Source organism: Callithrix jacchus, chromosome 11 (genome assembly GCF_049354715.1).
Source record: "Callithrix jacchus isolate 240 chromosome 11, calJac240_pri, whole genome shotgun sequence".
Classification (NCBI taxonomy): domain Eukaryota; kingdom Metazoa; phylum Chordata; class Mammalia; order Primates; family Cebidae; genus Callithrix; species Callithrix jacchus.
Genome location: NC_133512.1, coordinates 91,715,397 through 91,737,461, shown reverse-complemented (window position 1 = coordinate 91,737,461; position 22,065 = coordinate 91,715,397). Strand labels below are relative to the sequence as shown.

Sequence of the window (22,065 nt, the reverse complement as noted above, 5' to 3'; positions counted from 1 at the left end):
AGGTGAGCAAGGGTCAGACCCCCCACCCCCACCCCATCCCGCTAACCACCCAGTAGCTGTGCCCAGGGGATGGGGCCTCTGGAGGCCTGGTCTCTAAGCGCAACCAGGGTGGATGTGTGCGTGTCCGCATTTACAAACTCATTACAAGATCAAGAGAAGCAGGCTGCTCACCTTTACCAGCTCATGCACACGGGGTCTGAATTTGCCTTCCGTTCATCGGGCTATGGAAAATAAACTGTTCCCCACGGCTGGACACCAGGAATGTTCTCCTCTCTCCTGTTCACGTGGTCTCCTGGCAGGCCTCCCACACCCCGGAACAGGCCTGAGAAAGAAGCCACAAACCGCACATCACATGCCACCCGGGTGCAGGCCTGCGGTGCTCTGCAAAGTCCAGCACCCACCACCATGTGGTCACGCTCCCCCCGGGCCTGGCTGTGACTGTGGGGTCTGCAGAGCTGGCCTCGCCCCGTCCTCGCGCTGTGGATGTTTGTCACGCATTCCAAAGTGAGGAGGCCCGGGCGGCCCGGGGCTCTGCTGGGCCGGGAAGTTCTCCGTCCGCGGGCAGGCGTTTTCCTCCTCGGGTCACTCTCTCTGGAGCCTCGGTGATGATTCATCACCCTACAACACGCACGCTGCCTTTTGAAAGCGTTCATCCAGATCCAGACCCTTCAGTCTCAGCGCGTGTCCGTCATTCACTTCTGGCTTCCAACATCTGGGACGCCCAGCCCACTCGCCAGGCTGGTCTTAGCCTCTCCTCCCCAAAACCACCTCATAATGGACCCGGGCAGGGCCCTTTGCAGGAAGGACGTGAGCCTCCGGCTTTGTCCACTCAGCAAGCACCCATGGCGTCCTGCAGCTCACATTGTAGCAGTCCAGAAATGAGCGGACGTCACTCCTGAGCTGGGGACATCATGCCATCAGAAGCACAGCGGGGTTCAGGGCCCCTGCTGCTGGTGCCCAGCCACAGAGAGGAGGTCCCTGGGGAGTCCTGGGGCACAAAGAATGCAACCTGGGTTTCAAGGTCAGGGCAGCCTCATCAGGGAGGGGCATCAGCTCCAGAAGCTGAAGGAGAGACTTGAACATACAATGCAAGGCAGGGGGCTTTGCAGGTGGAAGAGGCAGCCCCCAGGCAGGCGGGCCATGCTGGCAACCAGGCAGCTGCCCCTCCCTCGGCACTTCAGCAGGGAAGATGCAAAAGCAATGTCAAGGTGATGGACACATGCTGTTTTAAAATGAGCTGTGGCACATATACACCATGGAATACTATGCAGCTGTAAAAAAGAATGAGTTCATGTCCTTTGCAGGAACATGGATGAAGCAGAAACCATCATTCTCAGCTAAGTCACAGAAGAACAGAAAACCAAACACTGTATGTTCTCACTCATAACTGGGAGTTGAACAATGAGAACACATGGACACAGGAAGGGGAGCAACAGACTGAGGCCTGTTGGCAGTTGGGGGGGCTCAGGGGAGACAGAGCATTAGGAGAATTACCTAATATAGAAGATGGGGTGATGGATGCAGCCAACCACCTTGGCACACGTATACCTATGTAACAAACCTGCATGTTCTGCGCATGTACCCAGAACTTAAGGTACAATAAAAAAAGGTTAAAATATAATATCGAAGACAATAAAAACAAGCTGACTTCAGAATGGTTTTAGATTTAAAGAAAAGTTGCAAAGATAGCGCCCTCTCTCGGCTTCCCCCGGACTTCACATCCATCGCCAGGATCTGTCTGTTATAAGCAGGGCCCAATGCTGCTCCATTGCTGGCAGAACTCAGACCGTCCAGGTCCTTCCATCAATGTCTTTCCATCAATGTCCTTCTCTGGCCCAGCTGTCATGACACTGACATGTCTCTTTAGCCGCCCCTGGTCTGGGACAGTTCTTCACTCCTTCCTGGGGTTTCACGTCCTCCTCCATTTTGAGAAACACAGACTGTCCCGCAATGGAGGTTTATCTGGTCTTAGTCTCACTGTCAGACCAGCTTAGGCAGTCTTCCCCAAAGAAGGGGGACATCTTCCCCAAAATGCATAACCCAGTCGGACTGTATAAGAGAGTCCAGACACAGCCCCATGGAGAGACTCAGTGTTTCTTCTCGTCCCACTCGGGACAGCGTGCACAGGAGGTGTCGCTGACAAAGTGGTCTTTCAGCAAAGCCCTGAGCAGGGTAAAGTGAGACAGGCTGACGGCTGCGAGGGGAGAGCCCTGAGGCTGCAGATGGTAAGTGCAGGTGTCCTGTGGCAGCAGCCGGGCAGGGCAGACAGAGGCAGTGCCCTGGGCAAGGAGAAATGCAGCAAGCGAGATGAGAGAAACACCAGGGGGCCACATCGTAAAGAGTTTTGCAAGAAATAAGGATTTTTTTCTTTAAAGTTTTTGGTGCAAATGAATGACATAATCAACAATGCTTAGTATGCATTAGAGGCAGCCACCACTGTCGCCCCACCCTTCTGGAGTCTGCACATCTGCAGGAATCCCCTGCTTGATCCTGGGGTAGGAACCAACAGATTCTGTGACCTTCACCCTCTAGCACAGCAACTTCAAGGATCACCAGGGGCAAAGGACTCTCCCCCAACCAGGTTGAGCTGAGTCCATAAGAGTATTCCTCTTAGAAATTTGGGCAGGCACAGTGGATCACACCTGCAATCCCAGCACTTTGGGAGGCTGAGTCGGGCGAATCACTTGAGGTCAGGAGTTCAAGACCAGCCTGGCCAACATAGGGACATCCCATCTCTACTAAAAATACAATAATTAGCCAGGAGTGCTGGTGCCCGCCTGTAATCTCAGCTACTGAGGAGGCTGAGGCATGAGAGTCTCTTGAACCCAGGAGGCGGAGCTTGCAGTGAGCCAAGATCTCATCCCTGCACTCCAGCCTGGGCAGCAGAGTGAGACTCGGTCTCAAAAAGAAAGAAAAGAAAAAGAAGCTTGAGCCAATGGATACAGAAGGAGTCAAGCAGTGAGAGGTGGGCACCAGGCCTGGGAGAGCTTAAAGACCGGGGCCAGGCTGGCCATTGCAGGTCATTCCTTAGCGCAGGAGGCCGGTCTACCAGATGAGAGGAGAGCAACTAACATGTCACAGCAGCAGCCGTTGTTTTAACTCCTGTCGGCGCCATCCCCATTTCCAGCTTCCAGGGGACCCGGCTGTCCTTCCTGCCCTGTCTTTGACTTTCTTAAGTTCTTCTGCTCCTTAAAATAAACCCCCTTCCCATCTTAACTAGCCTGAAGGGGTTTCTGGGTTTTTGCAGTTAAAGGCACTCTTAACTGTAACATTGACTGTATATGGTCACTCTGACTCTAACAGCAAGAGTGAGCCAGTGAGTGTACGTGAGACAGAGTAGAGGGGGAAAGACAGGACACAGGTGGCCCAGCGCTGCAGGATCTTTGCAGAGACACGTGGAGCCACTTCCTGCCATGTCCCCTCTCCATGCCTGCATCACTCGAGTCACCAATGATGTGATATTGCCCCATGGGACAAAAAAGTGTGAAACAAACTCACCCCCATTACAGTGTCAAGAGTGTAATCCATCATTTCAAGGAAGCCTTGAGTTTCTGAAAATGAATCCAGGAAACAGAATGCCTTGACTCTTTGTAAGGTATTCCTCAGGGTAGAATTCCAGGCACCAAAGCACCTGAGCATGGAACATGATTTGGGGCAGGTGAGCCTTTTGAGTACCAGCATGCAAATCCCCCCATCTGCAGGACTCTGTGGCCAGTTACAGGTAAGCTCTGTTGGACTGCACCCCAATATTATTATAATGCCCTTCATTAGAGGGAGGAATTCAGCAAAAGAAGAAGCCACGTTGAATATCATCTGTAGTAATCTGTTTTCATGCTGCTAATAAAGACATACCTGAGACTGGGTAATTTATAAAGAAAAAAGAGGTTTAATGAACCCACAGTTCCACATGGCCTGGCAGGCCTCACAATCATGGCAGGAGAGGGAGGGGCAAAGGCACTTCTTACATGGCAGCAGGCAAGAGAGAAATGAAAGCCAAATGAAGAGGGAAACCCTTATAAAACCAACAGATCTCATGGTAACTCACTTGCTATCACGAGAGCAGCATGGCAGAAACCACCCCCATGATTCAATCACCTCTACCTGGTCCCGCTGTTGACACAGAGGGATTATTACAATTCAAGGTGAGATTTGGGTGAGACACAGAGCCAAACACTCTCATTGCCAAAAGGATTTTAACTAAATCTCAAGCTTTGATCACAAATGTAAAAAAAAAAAAAAAAGTCTTATTATGCAACAATATCACCAATCTCTTACGAGGCAGCCTTTCCTTTGCTCATACGCCAAAGAACAACTAACACAAGATCTAGAAACATGCTGAAATACATATTCCCAACCAGACAACAAGAATCATTATTAAGTACGTATCTGTGCAGGTCTGTAGATATCATCATATCCAATTTATCTGGGGAAAATGAAAAAACTGCTGGGCTGAGATGAGAAACTACTTAAAATCCAGGTCCCACAATTTCCAGTGAAACACTCCTCACTCCCCACACTCACTCATGAGCTTACACACACATACCTGATGGTAAACTCACATGTCCTCACCAATGTCAACTACATGATAGGTCATTTTTCTACTTCCTTAAGATGACATAAACATTTACTGATCCAAATCAAATACTCCAATTGGCCACTCACATTCTTCGTTTTTCCACTGTCTCCACAATTACATCCATAGTCTTAGAAAGAAAAATATTCTTTCTTCCTTCTTGAGAAAGAAAAGTGAGCATTCATTGGAAGGGGAAGTGTCCACTGCCCATTTATTGAGGCAGTGATGGTGCCAGCTCCCTCAACCAAAGAGGCAAGGTGTGCCTCCTGGGGCAGCATTTGAAAGGTACTCTCCTCAGCTTGTCACCACCTAAGCCAGAGCAAAGGCTACTGTGTCCCAGATGTAATATCCAGATGAAGTGAGCACAACTTCAAGACTGTGTCCCCACTTTGGGAGGCCAAGGTGAGTGGATCACGAGGTCAACATATCGAGACCATCCTGGTCAACATGGTGAAACCCCGTCTCTACTAAAAATTACAAAAGATTAGCTGGGCACGGTGGCGCGTGCCTGTAATCCCAGCTACTCAGGAGGCTGAGGCAGGAGAATTGCCTGAACCCAGGGGGCGGAGGTTGCGGTGAGCCGAGATCGCGCCATTGCACTCCAGCCTGGGTAACAAGAGCGAAACTCCGTCTCAAAAAAAAAAAAAAAGACTGTGTCCCACACATCGCTTTCTATATTCTTTGTCTTGCACCTCTCCGTTGAACTTCCCTCTCTGCCTACCAGGTTGCACAGCTCACTCTCATCTTCAGTGACACGTCAGCTGCCCTGTCTTCCCTTCCAGCTATTGTTATTGCCCTCTCATCTCTGCCTTTTTAACTTCCAACAACCTGGTTTGGAGTTTCGTGAGTTCCAGCAACTTGCCCGTGTTAAGTCGCACCATGCTGTCTGTTCCTCCCACTCTGTTCTCAGTGCCTGCACCTGGCCACCTTCTCCAGCATGCCTCAACTGCTCCTGCGTGGCCCCTTCCTCTGCCTCTCACTATGGCTCACCCATTTCACACATTCACCCAGTTCCTCACCCTGATGCACCATTCAGGCAACTTCTAAAGCAACCTAGTTCCACTGTGGTGGTCTGAGAATTTCCCTCCACAGAAAACATGTACTAAATGGAAAAAAATATATTTAAAACATCCATTTTGGGGTACTGGAAAACAACCAAAGGCATAACAACTTGAGAACTGTTTACTTACAGAAAGCCAGCCTGCTCCGGGTAAGACCAGTGAGCCTGCAGCCCTCCCTCCTGGGGTGCTCCTACACTACCTCTCCCCAGGTCAGGTGCGGAGGGTGTGCAGCTTTATGGTCAGAAGCCACAGAGTCTAGTTCAGGAGCCATGGACTTGGTTCAGGGCAGGTGGCAAAGTAGCTAGAGCTGTAAGGAGAAACAAGCCATGAAGGAGCTGAGGTGCTCCTTACAGGTCACTGCTGCCAAACTACCCATGTGAGAGGCTGGAAAGGGCTGTCAAAATTACACCCATGGGACACTTGTGAAGTTGTTGTGCCTCTGAATATGCCCTGCAGTCCACACACAGCCCACATGGCAGACCAGAAGCCTTCCCGGCTGGAATGGAAGAGCATGACCTCCACTCAAATCACTGGCTGACTGCTAACCTATATAGGCACCAGGAGACCACTAAGGAACCAGGCCAAAAAGAAAATGAAAAGAAAAACAAAACAGAGATGTGAATCGCTGCACACATGGTGGAGACACTTTGCATTTTGAGTCCAGGAAAGCTAATTATCTATACCCTCAGAGGAACAAACCAGAATTCATAGCCATTTCAGTGTAGTACTTAAAATGTCCAGTTTTCAAACACAAATTATAAGACAAGCAATAAGAAAATAAAAGCATAAACCATACTCAGGGAAGAAAAGCAAAGACCAATCAATATAAAGTGAGTCCAAGAAGGGCCAGAAGTTGAACTAAGGAGGCAAAGATGTTTATAAAAAGCTATTACAAAGATGCCCAAAGATTCAAAAGAAAATACATCCAAAGGGTTAAAGTAAAATGTGCTAAACATGAGTGAACAGATTGAAAACAGAACAAAACATTAGAAACTATATAATAGAACCAAACGGAAATTCTAGAGCTGGAAAGCAAAATAACTGAAATGAATATTTCACCAGATGGGTTCAGCAGCTGCCATGAGGTAGCAGAAGGAAAAAAATCAATGAACTTAAAGATCAGTAGAAAATATTCAATCCAAAGAACAGAGAGAAGAAAGACAAAGAAAAATGAATACAGCCTCACAGCCTGTGGATCAACGTTATATATACCAACATACGTGCGACTGGAGCCCCAGAAGTAGAGGAGAGAAGGGAAAAAATTATTTGAAGAAATAGTGTACAAAAATTTCCCAGATTTTGTGAAGAACACTAACTTAGAGATCCGAGAAACTCACCAACCCCAGGTAGGATGAACAATAAGAAAGCCACAACTGGACACATTATAGTCAAACTGCTCAAAGTCAAATATAAAGAGAAAAATTGCAAAAGCAGCAAGAAAAAAAATGACGTATCACATATAGAGAAACAAAGACAATTTAGAGTTAATGTCTCACCAGAAACAATGGTGGCCAGAAGACATAACATATTCAAGCGTAAAAATAATAAAACTATCAACCAAGAATTCTATATTCAGTTAAAGTATCATTTGAACATGGTAATGAAATTAAAACTTTTCTAGATATTAAAAAAACAGATAGAGGCCAGGTGTGGTGGCTAATACCTGTAATCCCTCCCAACACCTTGGAAGGCTGATGCAGGAGGATCACTTGAGGTCAGGAGTTTGAGACCAGCCTGGCCAACATAGCACAACCCCATCTCTACTAAAAAATCTAAAAATTAACCAGGCACAGTGATATACACCTGTAATCCCAGCTACTCAGGAGGCTGAGGCAGGAGAATTGCTTGAACCCAAGAGGCAGAGGTTGCAGTGATCTGAGATCATACCGCTATACTCCAGCCTGGGTGACAGAGCAAAACTCCATAAATAAATGAATAAATAAATAAATAAACAAAACAAAAAAAAGACAGAGTTTGTTGCTATTAGAACTTCGCTACAAGAAATGGTAAAAGAATTCCTGTGGGCTAAAGGAAAATGACACCAGAGAGTAACTCAGATCCATAGGAAAAAATAAAACACACCAGAAATGGTAAATATAATTATAATTTGCATAAATATACAAGAATATATGCTTTCTGTTTACCTCTTAATTTCTTTTAAAGAATGTTTAAAGCAAAACAATATACTATGTGTTGCTGGATTTTTACATATAGAAATGTGTGTGTGCATGTGTGTGCATATACATGTATGTATATACATATGTGTAATATATATTTTTTAATTCTAATTGTATACATAGATTTTATACATGTATACATCATGCATGAATATGTTACACATACATATTTATATGTAGTTTGTGTGTGTACATGTGTGAGTGTGTATCAATAGCACAAAGAAAGGGAGGAGAAAGTGAAGCTGTACCAGTGTAAAGTGCTGATATTTTACCAGAATAAAAGTCACTATCAACTTGAAGTAGACTTTGATAAGTTTAAAATACTTACATAATCCCCAGAGAAACTACAAAATAATTTTTAAAGCACACAAAGAAATATAGCTAATAAATCAATAGAGATATAAAAATGTTTTACTTGAATTTTTAACACAAAAGAAGGAAGAACAAGAGAGCAAAATGGCAGACATGAATCTAAATATATCAATTACATTAACTATAAATTTACTAGCCACTCCAATCAAAAGGCAGAGATTGTGGGACTAGATCTAACTATATGCATAAGACATATTTTAAATCAAAGATAGAAAAACAGTAAACGTGAAAAGTAATGCGAACTGTACATATGAGAGCAGTAGATTGGCTATATTAATATCACACAAATAGTTTTAAGCTAAAGAATATAACTTGAGACAAAGAGGCCCATTTTATAATGATAAAATGACCAGTGTAGAAGAAATAATAAATAATTTAGGCATATATGCACCTAACAATAGAGCTCCAATACAGGAAGCAAAAGTGACAGAATTGAAAGAAAAAATAGACAAATAGTTATAGCTAGATATTTCACCACTCCTCCCTCCATAATTCATAGGTCAAGTAGATAGAACACCAGCAAGAACACAGAAGATTTGAGCAACACTATCAAACAGCTGACATCTGGAGAGCACTCCATCCATCCAACAACAGCAAAACACATCCTTTTCAAACGCCCAGGGAATGTTCACCAGGATAGACCATATCCTGGGATAAAGCAAGTCTCTATACATTTAAAGAGACTGAAATCACCAAGAGTATGTTCTCTGACCACAGCAGAATAAAATTTTAAATTAAAACAGAAAAAGTATTCTGGTAAATCCCCAAATATGTGAAAACTATACACACAATGCTTATACATAATCAAAAGTCAAAGGAGACATCATAAGGAAAATATATCTTGAACAAAACTAAAATGAGAACACAACATACCAAAATTTGTAAGATGTAGCTAATGTAGTATGCTTACTGCTAACAACCTACATTAGAAAATAGGAAAGTCCATAGTCAATGATATTAAATGCCAATTTAAGAAGCTAGGAAATAGTCGAATTAAATCCAAAGTAAGAAAGAAGAGACCGTTAAGATAGTGTAGAAATCAATGAAATGGGCAACAGGCAAGCAATAGTTAAAAATCAATGAAGCCAAGAAATGGTTCTTAGAAAGATCAGTAAAATTTACAAACCTTTAGCTAAGTTGATGAAATAATATACATACATTATCGCTGGATGTCGAAAATGGAAACACTTTTGGCAATTTCTTATTAAGTTAAACATACACTTACCAACAATCCCATCAATCCCACTTCTAGGCATCTACCCAAGGAAAATGAAGAAATACATCCACATTAAAACTTCCATGCGAATGTTCATAATAGCATTATTCATAATAGCCAAACACTGGAAAGAACCCAAATGTCCATCAACTGGTGAGTAAACAAAACGTAGTATAACCATGCCATGAAATATTACTCAGCCAAAAAACCAGGAAACTCTTAACATATGCAGCAGTGTGTATGACTCCATCACGTCAAGCCCCAGAGGGAAGCCAGACATGGGAGACTCCATACCGTATGATTCTCTTTACGTGAAATTCCAGGAGAGGTGATGCTGTTGAGAGAAAAGCAGGTCAGTGATTGCCAGAGGCTCCAGGAGGGGCAGGAATTACCTGCCAAGGGACGGGAGGGAATGTGGGGGGTGATGGAAGTATTCCGAAATGGTATTGTGGGGGTAGTTACAGGACTCAACATTTATCAGAACTCAATGAATAGTACACTCTAAAGGAGTGAGGTGCATTTTAGGTAAATTATACATCAATAAAGCTATGGGGCGGGTGTGCGCAGGCGCATGCACACATGCACACATGCACCTAGGCACATGTGTGGGAAAACCCCACAGCGGCCCGTGTATGTGCGTGGGAAAACCCCACATTGCTTACTTAGTAAAGGACATTTGTGCTGGGAAGCGGGGGCCTCTGCATCCTGGCCCTGTGTGGTCCTGTCTCACTCACCTGCTTACCCTTTTTGTCTTCCACAGATCCATTCGCTTGGTCACCACAGACATCCTATGCTTTTCAACTCCAAATGATTTGCCTTTGTGATCCCGTGACTTCAAATCCTGTTCCCCCGTCTCTACCCATCCGAATCCCAGGACGCTGTCAACACCATCCCTGTTCCATGTCCTGTGTTCCAGGACTGCCTTCCCACAGCCCTCACCCTCCCTCGGCCTCTGCTCTGGGACCTTCCACAGCTTGGAGCAGCACTTCCCTCCTTTGAAGATCCACAACAACCTGCACTCACTGTGTCACTCGCCACTGCACACCACGTGCCATGGTTATTTATGTCAGTGTGCTGGATTTCCCTCACAGAGTAATGACTGTCATCTTCCACATAACACTGTCACAAGGGTTTGCAGACAGAAGAGTCTTAATAAATGTTTGGGAACAAACTTTCCAGTCTACCAGTTGTGTTCCCTGCCACCCACCCACCACTTGGATCTGGTTACAACTGATCCCTAAGGGGCCGCAATTCCAGGGCGTCCCTCACACCATCCCCCAACCATCATGACCACTGTGCTCACACCCAAGGCATCCAGGCATCGCCAGTGCCCATTCCTCACCTCTGTCTCTGGCTCCTCCCTCTCCCCACTGCCCATGCTGTGGACATTCCCAAGGGTCAGCCCTCAGCCTGTCTCCCTGTCAATTTTTGATCTAAGAACTTGTCCACTCCTGTGGTTTCTACACTTCCTTGTGGACAGCTTTCAAACCTCGCCTCTGGTCTTGAGCAAACATCGGCCCCCAGCCTGTATCTCCATCCTCTTCCTGAGCACTCCCTCTGCCACGCCATGCTAGGAATGACCAAAGCCACACACAGTGTTTTCCCTGCCTGACCAGCCCCTTAACCACCTTCACTCCTTCCACGCGCCATCCTGCCTTTACTCGGCCCCATAAACTCTTATCATTGTGCAGTTATCTTCCCCCACTTATGTGACAGGAAATTTCTCAAGGGCAGAGGCCAAATCTTCTATTTTCATACCACAACATAATTAACATAATATCTTATATACTGTAAGCAACAAACAAGTGTTTTTTGAATTAACATGCCTAACCTTCGTCTCTCTAGCCAGCCCCTCCTGAGATGTGTTCCTCTCAACTGTCTCTTTTATTCACTGCCTCCTTTCCCTCCCGTCCCTCCTGCCTGGCCCCTGAGGGGTGCGCACTTGGATTCCTGCCATGGGTGATTATAAACACACAGGGCTCCAAACCATTTGTACTGGGTCCTATTTCATATCCCTCTTCCCAGGGAGAGAGGCCCTTCTCCTGCCACGCAGGATGTGGCCCTGCTGCTCAACCCGGACTGTGGTTTCTTCCAGGTATCCTCGTGGCCCACGCCTGCTGTACTCCTTCCCGTAATGCTCCTCTGCCTCTGCACTCACCAGCCAAAGCCTCCCACCCAGCAAGGCCCAGATGGATAGCTCCTTCCTTCAGGTGCTTCTCCATCCTCCCACAGTGCGGAGCATTTCACGTCTCTCCTAGTCCCACGTATTTTAATAGCTCAGAGCTGAGGACTTTTGACTTCTAACAAGATTAGAAGGGCCTGCAAGTGCAGAGCAGAGCTTTCATGTGTAGCCCACTAATTCCCAGCCAGTCCTCAAGACGAAATAGACAGGACCTACTGCACTGCGTGAAAAGGTTGTCATGCTCGCCTCAAACAAGCAGAACCTAGATGAAAAGGTTAGAGAATACAGAAGCTATCTCCCCAGCCATGCCACGTCTCTCCACTGTGCCTCTCTTATGTCAATTTCATTTCAGTTTGAACCCCAATGTTTTCCCAAAATTAACACATTTTTGTTTCTATTATGTTAGCTTTCCCAAGAAACCATTCACAGGGCATTATTTTTGTTAAATAATTTAACGGAAAAAATTAACTTGCCCAAATACTCGTGTGGGACAGTAAGGTTCCAGAACCTGAAAGCGAGTCTGACAGTTTGATCCCTTCAAGCTACTGATGCTCTCTAAGGGCTCTTATAATTATTAAAGCTTGTTCTTCCCCCACAAAAGCCACCAAGAACAAGGTGAAGCACAGGCATGGGAAGTCACAGTTCTCCTCCTGTACAGCCTCCGGCTTCCTGCCCCTCTAACTGCCTCTCATGCTTCCAGGACTGAGCTTCAGCCCCTCCTCACCATCCCTGCTGTGGGAGGCTGTGAGGGAGGCTGTGTACTGGAGGCCCATCAGGGAGGCTGTATACTGGAGGCCCATGAGGGAGGCTGTGTGGTAGGCTGTATGAGGGAGGTTATGTGAAGGAGGCTACATGAGGCAGGCATGTAAAGGAAGCTCTGCACCAGAGGCCCACGAGGGAGGCTGTGTGGGAGGCTATGTGGGAGGCCGTGTGAAGGAGGTGAGGAAGGCTCGCCAAGAAGCACACCTCTGAAGGATTCTGCCTGTGGCGCAGGCAGGGGGCCACGTGCTTGGGATGGCTGCAGTCACCGTGTTCAGGGCAGTGCTGTTCACAATGGCCACATGGCTGTCAGCAGATGAACACACAGGCAAATTGTGGATCTCCACACCACCCATCTCACACCTCAATAGCAGATTACTTCATGAACGTAATGGCCTGATGGACACCCCAGAGGGACTTCAGAGCCATAACGAGCTCTTGTGTCAAAATGACGAGAAAAGTGGACTTCAGATGAAATGCTTGCTATAGTTAAGTAAATTAACAAAATTTAATTAACTTTGAATACCCAGTGACACTGAACAGTATCAAAAATACACACTAAGATGATGAGAAAAATACAAGTCTCTGTGCATATTTAAAGAGCCACAAACTCTCTGACCCGCACCTCATGCACACGTGTGCACGTGCTCTGTCCCCGCCTCTGGGGTCTAGGCAGGGCCTGCGAGTGCCGGCCCCACAGGAGGAGACAGAGGCGACTGCCCAGGGCTGGGCCCAGGCCCACCTCCGTCTCGTAAAACCCTTGCTCTAAGGGAAGCCAGACACCACGTGAGCGCCTTGGCCATTCAGAGACCACCGTGTGAGGAGGAGCCCCGCCAGCCGAGTGGACTGGCTGTCTGGAGGGGGCAGAGGCCCTGGGCAGCCCCACCCCTTCCAGCCACCCCACCCTAGAGGCCAGAGAAGCAAGTGAAGGAGCTTCTACGATGTTCCGGTGCCCTAAGCTGCAACTCAGGAGGGACCAAGAGCCAACAGGCATGAGTGAGGCACGAGAGAGGCTCCACGAGTGAGCCCAGTGATGCCGCCCCGACCCACCCGACTGCTCCAGCCACCCCAGCAACCACAGGGCAGACGCCAGCCAGCCCTGCTGCACCCGCCTGGACGCCGGGCTCACAGCATCGTGAGCATGGCAGGGTTGTCATTTAATGCCACTGCAATTGGGGTTACGACACATCGAGAAAACCAGAACAGATCCAGTCTGGGCCACAGAGTTTCTACGCAGAGGGGCTGAGCAGCAGCCATCACGTGCAGGAGAGGACTGAGGCAGTGAGCTGGGACTCGGTCCACTATTCTGCCTACATAGCGTTCCATGTCCTTGTGCAGGGATGATGGCGGCCGGTGGAGATCAGAGGAGGGGTCGAATGCTCCACACACGTGCTCTTAGAGCAGACAGATGGTTGGTAAATGCACAGGCGACTGCTCGTCTGGCTCCTGGCGTTTTTGCATCTGAGGCCCCGTTTGCTTCTGTTTCTCTGTCTGTTTGCCTGTTTGGTTTTGGCCCCATACTGAAAAACAGACTGCTGAGTAATAAGCAGAAGAACAGAAATGTGTCTAATATTTTTCTTACAAATATTTGTGATCATCTCACCTGCATAGTTACTTTCCCAAAACACCTGTTAGCCTCTCACAGATCACTCTCCCCTGTGAAGCACGGCTTGGGAAATGCTGCACTTAGGTAGTTGGAGAAATGGAAGAACCAGTAAGAAAGGTGTCGAGTGCTCGGGAGAGAAGACCCTTAGTGAGGAGGAAACTCAGAAATGCTGGAGAAAAAAGCAAGAAGGATGTTACAGAAAGAACCAGAAGAACATCACAGTAAGGACCAGAAAAATACCACAGTGAGGCCCAGAGGGACAGCGCACTCAAGACCTTGGAAGAAAACACAGTAAGAACCAACAAGGACACCATAGCAAGCCTAGGAGGACGTCACAGCAGGACCTAGGAGGACGTCACAGCAGGACCTAGGAGGACCTCACAGCAGGGACCTAGAAGAATGTCACAGGAGGGACCTAGGATGATGTCACAGGAGGGACCCAGGAGAACGTCACAGCAGGGTCCTAGGAGGATGTCATAGCAGGGTTCTAGGAGGATGGAACCTAAGTTCCTAGAAGGACAATGTGGTAAGGACTAGGAGAACATGCAGGAAGGACCTAGGCAGCAAAGAAAAAGATGAGAAACAACAAAACAACAAACTCATCACCACGAAGCACCATCCGTCACTTAGTTCATGCCAGGGAACGACATAAGCCCATTCCATACACCACTGCAAGGTACGATCGTGGAATAACATGCCCATTTTACAGATGAGACAAGGAATACTGAAAGTAGGGTCACACTAGAGGCTACACCCAGAGGCCCCTCCTAACCTTCAAGCCCCAGTGCTGAAGCAGGGGAGGGGGAGTGGCGGGAGGGGCTGACTTTTCCAAAACAAAATGTGTGTGTGTGACAGTTCTCTCTGGATCTATAGAAAACATTGATGGATGAGACGGGGGATGAGGGTGCCTCCGGTGTGGCCTGCAAAGATGAGCTCTGATAAATCACACGCGGTTTGGGGAAGAGGCACTTAAGTATCCTAACGCCAACAATATGGGGAGAGCCGTCAATGCGTTTGCCACTCACATTAATAAAGTGCACTGATAAATTTCCCAAAGAAAAGATGTTTCTACAAATTTATCTTTTCAAATTTCCACCATAAAAGCAAGATTCACCCCTCTTTTCTCCTTCCCCACCTCATTTGTGCTTTGAATTATCTGAAATGTGCTCCATTATGTTAACTGTTTTCATCTGATGCCTTCGCAGGCCTCTTCACTGTCCACACTGAGTGCAAGTATTTTTAGCCTCTTGATGCTATTGATTTTGTTACTTTTAATTTAATGATCTGTACTTGACATTTTTTGACCTTATGTTCAAAACCAAAGTCTTCATTTGTTCACCTTAAAGAAAATCATAGCAGAGTTTTCTTTGATTATCCGCCAAGTCATGTCACTAACGGAAAGCCACGTCAGACACAAAGCTACTCAATATCAAACAGGTTATCAAACGGGGGACATGCAAAGATATGAAGGTTAAGCCATCCTGTCTTTAGACAAACTCACTTTTTCCACCCCAGTGAGAGACAAAAACGTCAATCTAATAGTAGAAATACATCAAGAGTGTTTATTATCTGCCGGTTCCTAGGGCTATATATAAAAGTAGTTCTGTGCCCTTGTAACATAGCTGGACGGCAGTAAATCATGATGTTAGGAAGTAGAACTGCATTGTCTGTGTTGTTAATTATTGTATCCGTTCAAGACAGCTTATCATGAAATAGGGACAGAAACTCAAATAAAGCCTATTGGGTCTCTCAGGGGATGTCTATTTACCACGTACCTAGAGTTGTTAAGTTCGTGCCTTCTTGACATAATATCAAACATGTTTTATCCTTTCGGCAGCACTAACTTGCAAAGAAACCAACAACCATACAGATTTTTTTAAGTATTTTTTTATCTCTGGAAATAAAGATGAGGAGAGTCCACAAACAAATCCATTACTTTAGAAAAGACTTTCAAATAAAAATCCTTGCAGGAGTAAGAAATGCTATAAAGGTCAAGAAACTATATTGTGAGGACAGCACAGCGGCTCGAGCCTGTAGTCCCAGCACTTTGGGAGGCCGAGGCAGGTAGATCACGAGGTCAGAAGTTCAAGACCAGCCTGGCCAAGATGGTGACACCCCATCTCTACTAAAAATACAAAAATTAACTGGACACAATGACAAGTGCCTGTAATCCCAGCTACTCGGGAGGCTGAGGCAGGAGAATTGCTTGAACCTGGGGGTGTGGAGGTTGCAGTGAGCTGACATCACGCCACTGCACTCCAGACTGGGTGACAGAGCGAGACCCTGTCTCAAAAAAAAAACAAAAAAAAGAAAGAAAGAAAAGAAAAAACAAAGAAACTATATTGTGGGAAATTAGAACATAGGCAAAATATTGATTAAAGAAAACTGCGTTAAATCTCCCAAGAATGCATTAAATCCTGGTAGAGTCTGAGTAACAATGACTGCTTTTCTACAGTCACATTTGCAGAAAATGTAATTAGAAATTTCTAAGAAATAACAATGGCACCTGGCATCAGTTCGGTTTTCATTTTCAAAGCACTTCCTCATGTGAAATGGGTGGTAATTGTATTAATAAAATGTAAACAATATCCCAGCTACTTGGGAGGCCAAGGCAGGAGGATCACATGAGCCCAGGAGGTCAAGGCTGCAGTGAGCCATGATCACACCACTGTGTGAAAGGGGCGTCCTGTGATGGGCAAAAGGAAGGTGGGCCTTGGACTGAGGCATGCAGAGCAAATAGAACTGGACCTGGTGAAAAAGAAAAGCTCATACCTCCTGAGGATGAAACACCAGGAGGGAACTTCTGGGGCGACAGTGATTTCGGCAAACATAGGGGAGGAAAGGGAAGTGACTCGCAGGGGAGCCTCTGAGGACAGACACCAAAATCCAACAGTGTATGAGCGCCAGCGCCGCCGCAGCCAAGGGCCACAAGCTCCGTGGCTTCAACCACAGAAGCACCTTGTCTCGCAGCTCTGTGGGTCCAAGACCAAGGTGACCCCACGGCTGCTTCCTTCTGGGGCCCTGAGGGAGGACTGGGAAAAGCTTTCCCAGGCCCTGTCTTTCTTGGGTGACTGAGCCTCTTGCCATTTGCCTGTGTCATGATTCTGGAAGCAAATTCATTTTGTCTGTGAGGCTCCCATTGAGGCCGGACTTAGCATGTGTGGGGTGGCCTTGGCCGCTGGGGACACGGTCCTCGTGACCAGCTGTCTTCGTCTTCCTGCGGTGTTCTCTCTGCATGCGCATCTGTCTCTGCGTTCAAGTTTCATGTTTTTATAAGGACACCGGTCCTGCTGAAGTAGGGCCCACCCTCACGACCTCACTTTAACTTGATTAGACCTGAAATCATCCTATTTCCCAATAAGGCAACATTCTGAGGAGAGCAGGACTCTGACACAGACTCTGGGAGAGGCACAGTCCAGCCCATACCAGCAAGCTCCGTCTGCCTTCCACAGACCCGCAGGTCATAGTAAGACTTGTGAGCAGGGCAAGGCAGAACTCACAGCATGTTGAGGGTTCCACAGAACATTCTTTACCAGATGCTCCTTGGTTCACGTTTCTTGGCTCACCTACAATGTTCGTTTTCATTCATCTTTAGTAGGGCTGGGATACCCCTGATTTCTCCTCATAGAGAATGTAGAGTCGAAATAAGCAAGTATTTCAATTAAATATAATCTGGGGGGCCTCCGTTTTTATTAGAAAGAGGTAAGGTGCTTCTCGGCAAAGTGCCTATTGCATTTTTGTTTTTCTTCATATCCGAGTTCATCGTCATCATGATCGTTAGCATTTACCAAGTGTGTCTGCCAAACCTCGAGCCGCGAGCTGTGTGTGTCCACCGTGTGGACGGAGCCCCAGAGCTGGTATTCTCTACACCTTCCATTCAGGCAAACTGAGGCTTCAGGGTTTCTCTCGTTCATCTCCTTAGTGGCCAAGGGAGGACTGTGTCCCCATCGGCCAGCCCACCCTACACGTACTCAATTTGGGCAAACTCACAGACAAAATGAAATTTGCTTCCAGAATCGTGATCCAGGCAAACTGCAAGATACTCGGTCACACAAGAAAGACAGGACTTTGCTCACTGGCTAGAGTTTTCTATCACAAAAATAACAGCAGAGTTTATACTTCTAAGTTTTACAACTGACTAAGAAAAAAAATCAGGTCCCTGGTTGGTCACCCCTCAGCTCCAGCAGATGCGGGGGCTGGAGCACTCCCTGTGTTTGGTTCAACAGGCTGGCACCCAGCTCGTGTGCTGGGACTGGACTCTGCAGCCGGCTGCTCATGACCTTGGCCACTTCCCCTCTTGGCATTTCGTAAATATTAGAATAATTTTAATCTTCAATAGGCTGTGGTGGTCTATGAGTTTTTAAAGATCATTACACTAGGTTTACTAGTTAAATCTTTACACTAAAAACTGGGCTTCTACCTAAAGGAAATTTTAATAACCTCCATTATTCTTTCCTTTATCAATAAAGGAAGCTATTAATAACTAGAGCCATTGCTCCTTTCCCCTCAAAATTCTGACTTCTAAGAACAAAAAAGTATATTCTCATTACCCACTGTTGCTCTCAATTGCCATGTGTCAGGCCACACAAGTGGATTTTCAACTCACAGGCTGTTTGCTGATGCTAATTTTGTGGTCCCAATTTCATCTCCTTCATAGAATATTCATAATTCCATTTATGTTTCAGAATAGCTTTATAATTTTATTTTTTACATGAAGTTAGCTTTAGAAGCCCTGATATTACATATACTTTTGCAAAATCTAAACAAGAGATTGAAGGATGGTATAACTTAACTTTCTAGGAACTTTCTTATCAACACCGTAAGAACTGCAAAAAAATGTAAATAAAAATAAAACAGAAATTCAGCTCACCCTGAAGTTATGGAGAAGACATAAGCACTGGGAAGGATCTCAGCGAATGAGAAAATCAGAGAAAGAATTATGAGGGAGATAAGCAGGAGTCGTTAACCTTGAATTATGCCCAAAAATAGGCTTCTTAAAGGGAATTTACAGACCCTCCGGGCCAACCATTTTGAAAGAAAGCATCACGAGACATTAGACTCCGTAAATGTCAAAGAATACCATACACAATAGGCAGAGAGGTCAGGGCTTCCATGGGCAAAGAATTTTGAAAAATTCTGAGCTTCACCAAATTACACAGGTTTCTCTGTGTCAGGACATTTAAAGACATTGGGATTCTCCAAGAGGAAGAGAAAAGGTTCAGCGTTTCCCAAGTCTGTCTGACCACGAGGCTCTTTTTCCATGGCGCATCGTACAGGCTTCATGTTGCAAAGCAGACATTTGGGAACCAGTCATCAGATCTGCTCCTTCACATTGAGAGTGAGGAAAAGAGGAACCAGCGTTCTCCTTCCTCACTCCTCACCCCAGGAACTGGTGGTCCCAGGACTGAAACTCTGGTCTCCACCTTCCTTCTCATCCTCCTGGAACTGTCCGCTTCCCTGAGTGGAGTTGGCTCCCCTCTACTTTATAATTAGCTGAGCCATGCTTGACATACCCCCTTTCAGGCTGCAATCCAATGCCACAACATATATACTCGGTAAGAGAGAAACACCCTTCTTTTCATTTTCAACTGATGAAAATACTAATGTTTGCTGGGCACCTGCTATGTGCCAGGCACTATACTAATCATTTCACCCACATCATCCCATTTAATGATCTCAACAAGCTACAAGAGGAGCACTACTTTCACCCCCTTTTCCCATTTGAGGAAGTCGAGCCTTGAGATTGCTGGTCAGTCAGAAAAAGCTATGGACAATTCTCAGACCCATCCCAGGTACTCAGTCACCACGTGCAAATGTGCAGCTGTCTTCTCCACTCAGAGCTCAGTAAGTGTTAACGATGGCAGATGGCAAGAGACGCAGGATAAAACGTTGGGAAGAGGTGTTGTGAGCAAGGAGATGTGGCCGCGGCTTAGGTCGGGAAGACGTGTTGTGAGCAAGGAGATGTGGCCATGGCTTAGGTCACGAAGAGGTGTTGTAAGCAAGGAGATGTGGCCACAGCTTAGGTCAGGAAGAGGTGTGGTGAGCAAGGAGATGTGGCCGCGGCTTAGGTCACGAAGAGGTGTTGTGAGCAAGGAGATGTGGCCGCGGCTTAGGTCGGGAAGAGGTGTTGTGAGCAAGGAGATGTGGCCACAGCTTAGGTCGGGAAGAGGTGTGGTGAGCAAGGAGATGTGGCCGCGGCTTAGGTTGGGAAGAGGTGTGAGCAAGGAGATGTGGCCGCGGCTTAGGTCGAGAAGACGTGTTGTGAGCAAGGAGATGTGGCCGCGGCTTAGGTCACAAAAAGGTGTTGTGAGCAAGGAGATGTGGCCGTGGCTTAGGCCGGGAAGACGTGTTGTGAGCAAGGAGATGTGGCCGTGGCTTAGGTCACGAAGAGGTGTGGTGAGCAAGGAGATGTGGCCATGGCTTAGGTCGGGAAGAGGTGTTGTGAGCAAGGAGATGTGGCCATGGCTTAGGTCGGGAAGAGGTGTTGTGAGCAAGGAGATGTGGCCGCGGCTTGGGGGTTGTGTTGGTTTTCCATGTGTTGGTTTTAAGCCAATCATTAAAAGACCTTGGTCTTGTCCTGAATCCTGCATTTCTACCTGGCAGAGCTGTTCCTCCTCCAAAACTACGCCAGTGGAAGGGTTCCATGGAGGCTTCCACCCCCATCCTTAACGCCTTTGGTTTTTAAACTGAGGTCAAATTCTTCAAGGAAGTAAAGATTGCCAAATATTTCCCAGAAGAACAGCAATCAGAGAAGCCAGGTGCCTTATGCCATATTTTGTCATCCAAGATGTGTTTTAGGTTTTTCTTTTAAGGATAATACTAATCAAAATTATTTATAAGATTGGAGTTCCTCTCAAATTTTTCGCTCACTATTCAAAAATGAAAAGAAGGGTTTCTCACTTACTGAGCAATAATTACGAGCTGTAGCTAGCACATACTCAGATCAGCATGGAGACTTTCTGAGACATAGAAAGTGCGTATGGAATTAACTCTTGCCCTTTGCAGGCTGATAGTTTACCTGCAGAGATATGACACCCTAAACAAAATGCAGGATTTGAGGTATGCCAGCTTTCATAAGGTAAGCTTTTATGGTAAATGTCACATTTCTGAGTTAAAGTGAAGAACTTGGGTTCAAACTGGGGAGACTATTGTGGGCTGGTGTGGTTGGAGGCTTTCTGTTGATGGAAGCAAAACTGGAGAAGCTCTAGAAGGATGGACCTGAACAAGCATGCTGAGGTGCTCCATTGCCACCGTCAGCTGGTTTGTTCATGGGTTAACAGTTACCAGGCCGTGCTGTGAGCCATCACCCACAAAGCTGTGGTTTTCTCCTTGGCTTCCATTTTTGTGCCCTTCTAGCATGGGGGATCATGTCCTGTGAGGCAATGTGTGGGCTACCTGAGTCCCCCAGCACACAGGCATCTCTTAAACACATATCATCTCCATTGCAGTGATAGCTAATGTGAGAAGTTCCACTTTCTTTATCTCTGAGAAATCTCATCTTCAAATAAAAATAATGCCTGAAGTTAGAATAGTACTTTCAGTCTGTCAAAGGGATTCCAAATCTGTTTTTTCAGATTCTTATGAAATTCCTCCAACACAGTAAACACAAATATTATTACTGCCATTTAGAAAGTAACAGAAAAAGAATGAGGCCCAGGGAATATGTCCAAAGTCACAATGCCAGACACAGAATCAAGACAAAAATGGAGTGATCAGTCAACCCCAGGGTGCAATGAGCAAAAAGTGAACATAGACTGAGTATGGGACGGTAACACACAGTTACGGATTCTTGCAGTAAGGTTTGAACCACATACAGGTACAGGAATAGTTCACAGTTCATCAGATTTAATAATGAAAGTGGACTGTAATCCCAGCACTTTGGGAGGCTGAGGCAGGTGGATCACGAGGTCCAGAAATCAAGACCACCCTGACCTACATGGTGAAACCCCATCTCTACTAAAAATACAAAAATTAGCTAGCCATGGTGGCGGGTGCCAGTAATCCCAGTTACCTTGGAGGCTGAGGCAGGAGAATTGCTTGAACCTGGGAGGCAGAGGTTGCAATGAGCCAAGATTGCGTGGCTGTACTCCAGCCTGGCACCTGGTGACGAAGCAAGGCT

At 46.4% G+C, this 22,065-nt stretch overlaps 1 long non-coding RNA gene across 2 annotated transcripts in view; it reads right to left on the bottom strand.

Moving 5' to 3' along the window:
- The window catches only part of LOC118143731 (uncharacterized), a 44,586-nt gene that overhangs the window by 8,223 nt on the left and 14,298 nt on the right, over positions 1 to 22,065 (bottom strand). Inside the window, exons 3-4 of one of the 2 annotated variants that reach the window (XR_008473423.2) lie at positions 21,958 to 22,065; positions 1 to 322 (exon numbers count right to left, since the gene is read on the bottom strand). The exon at positions 1 to 322 is cut by the window's left edge and continues 8,196 nt beyond it. This is a non-coding gene — a long non-coding RNA (uncharacterized LOC118143731). The other variant, XR_013524125.1, reaches the window with a different exon arrangement.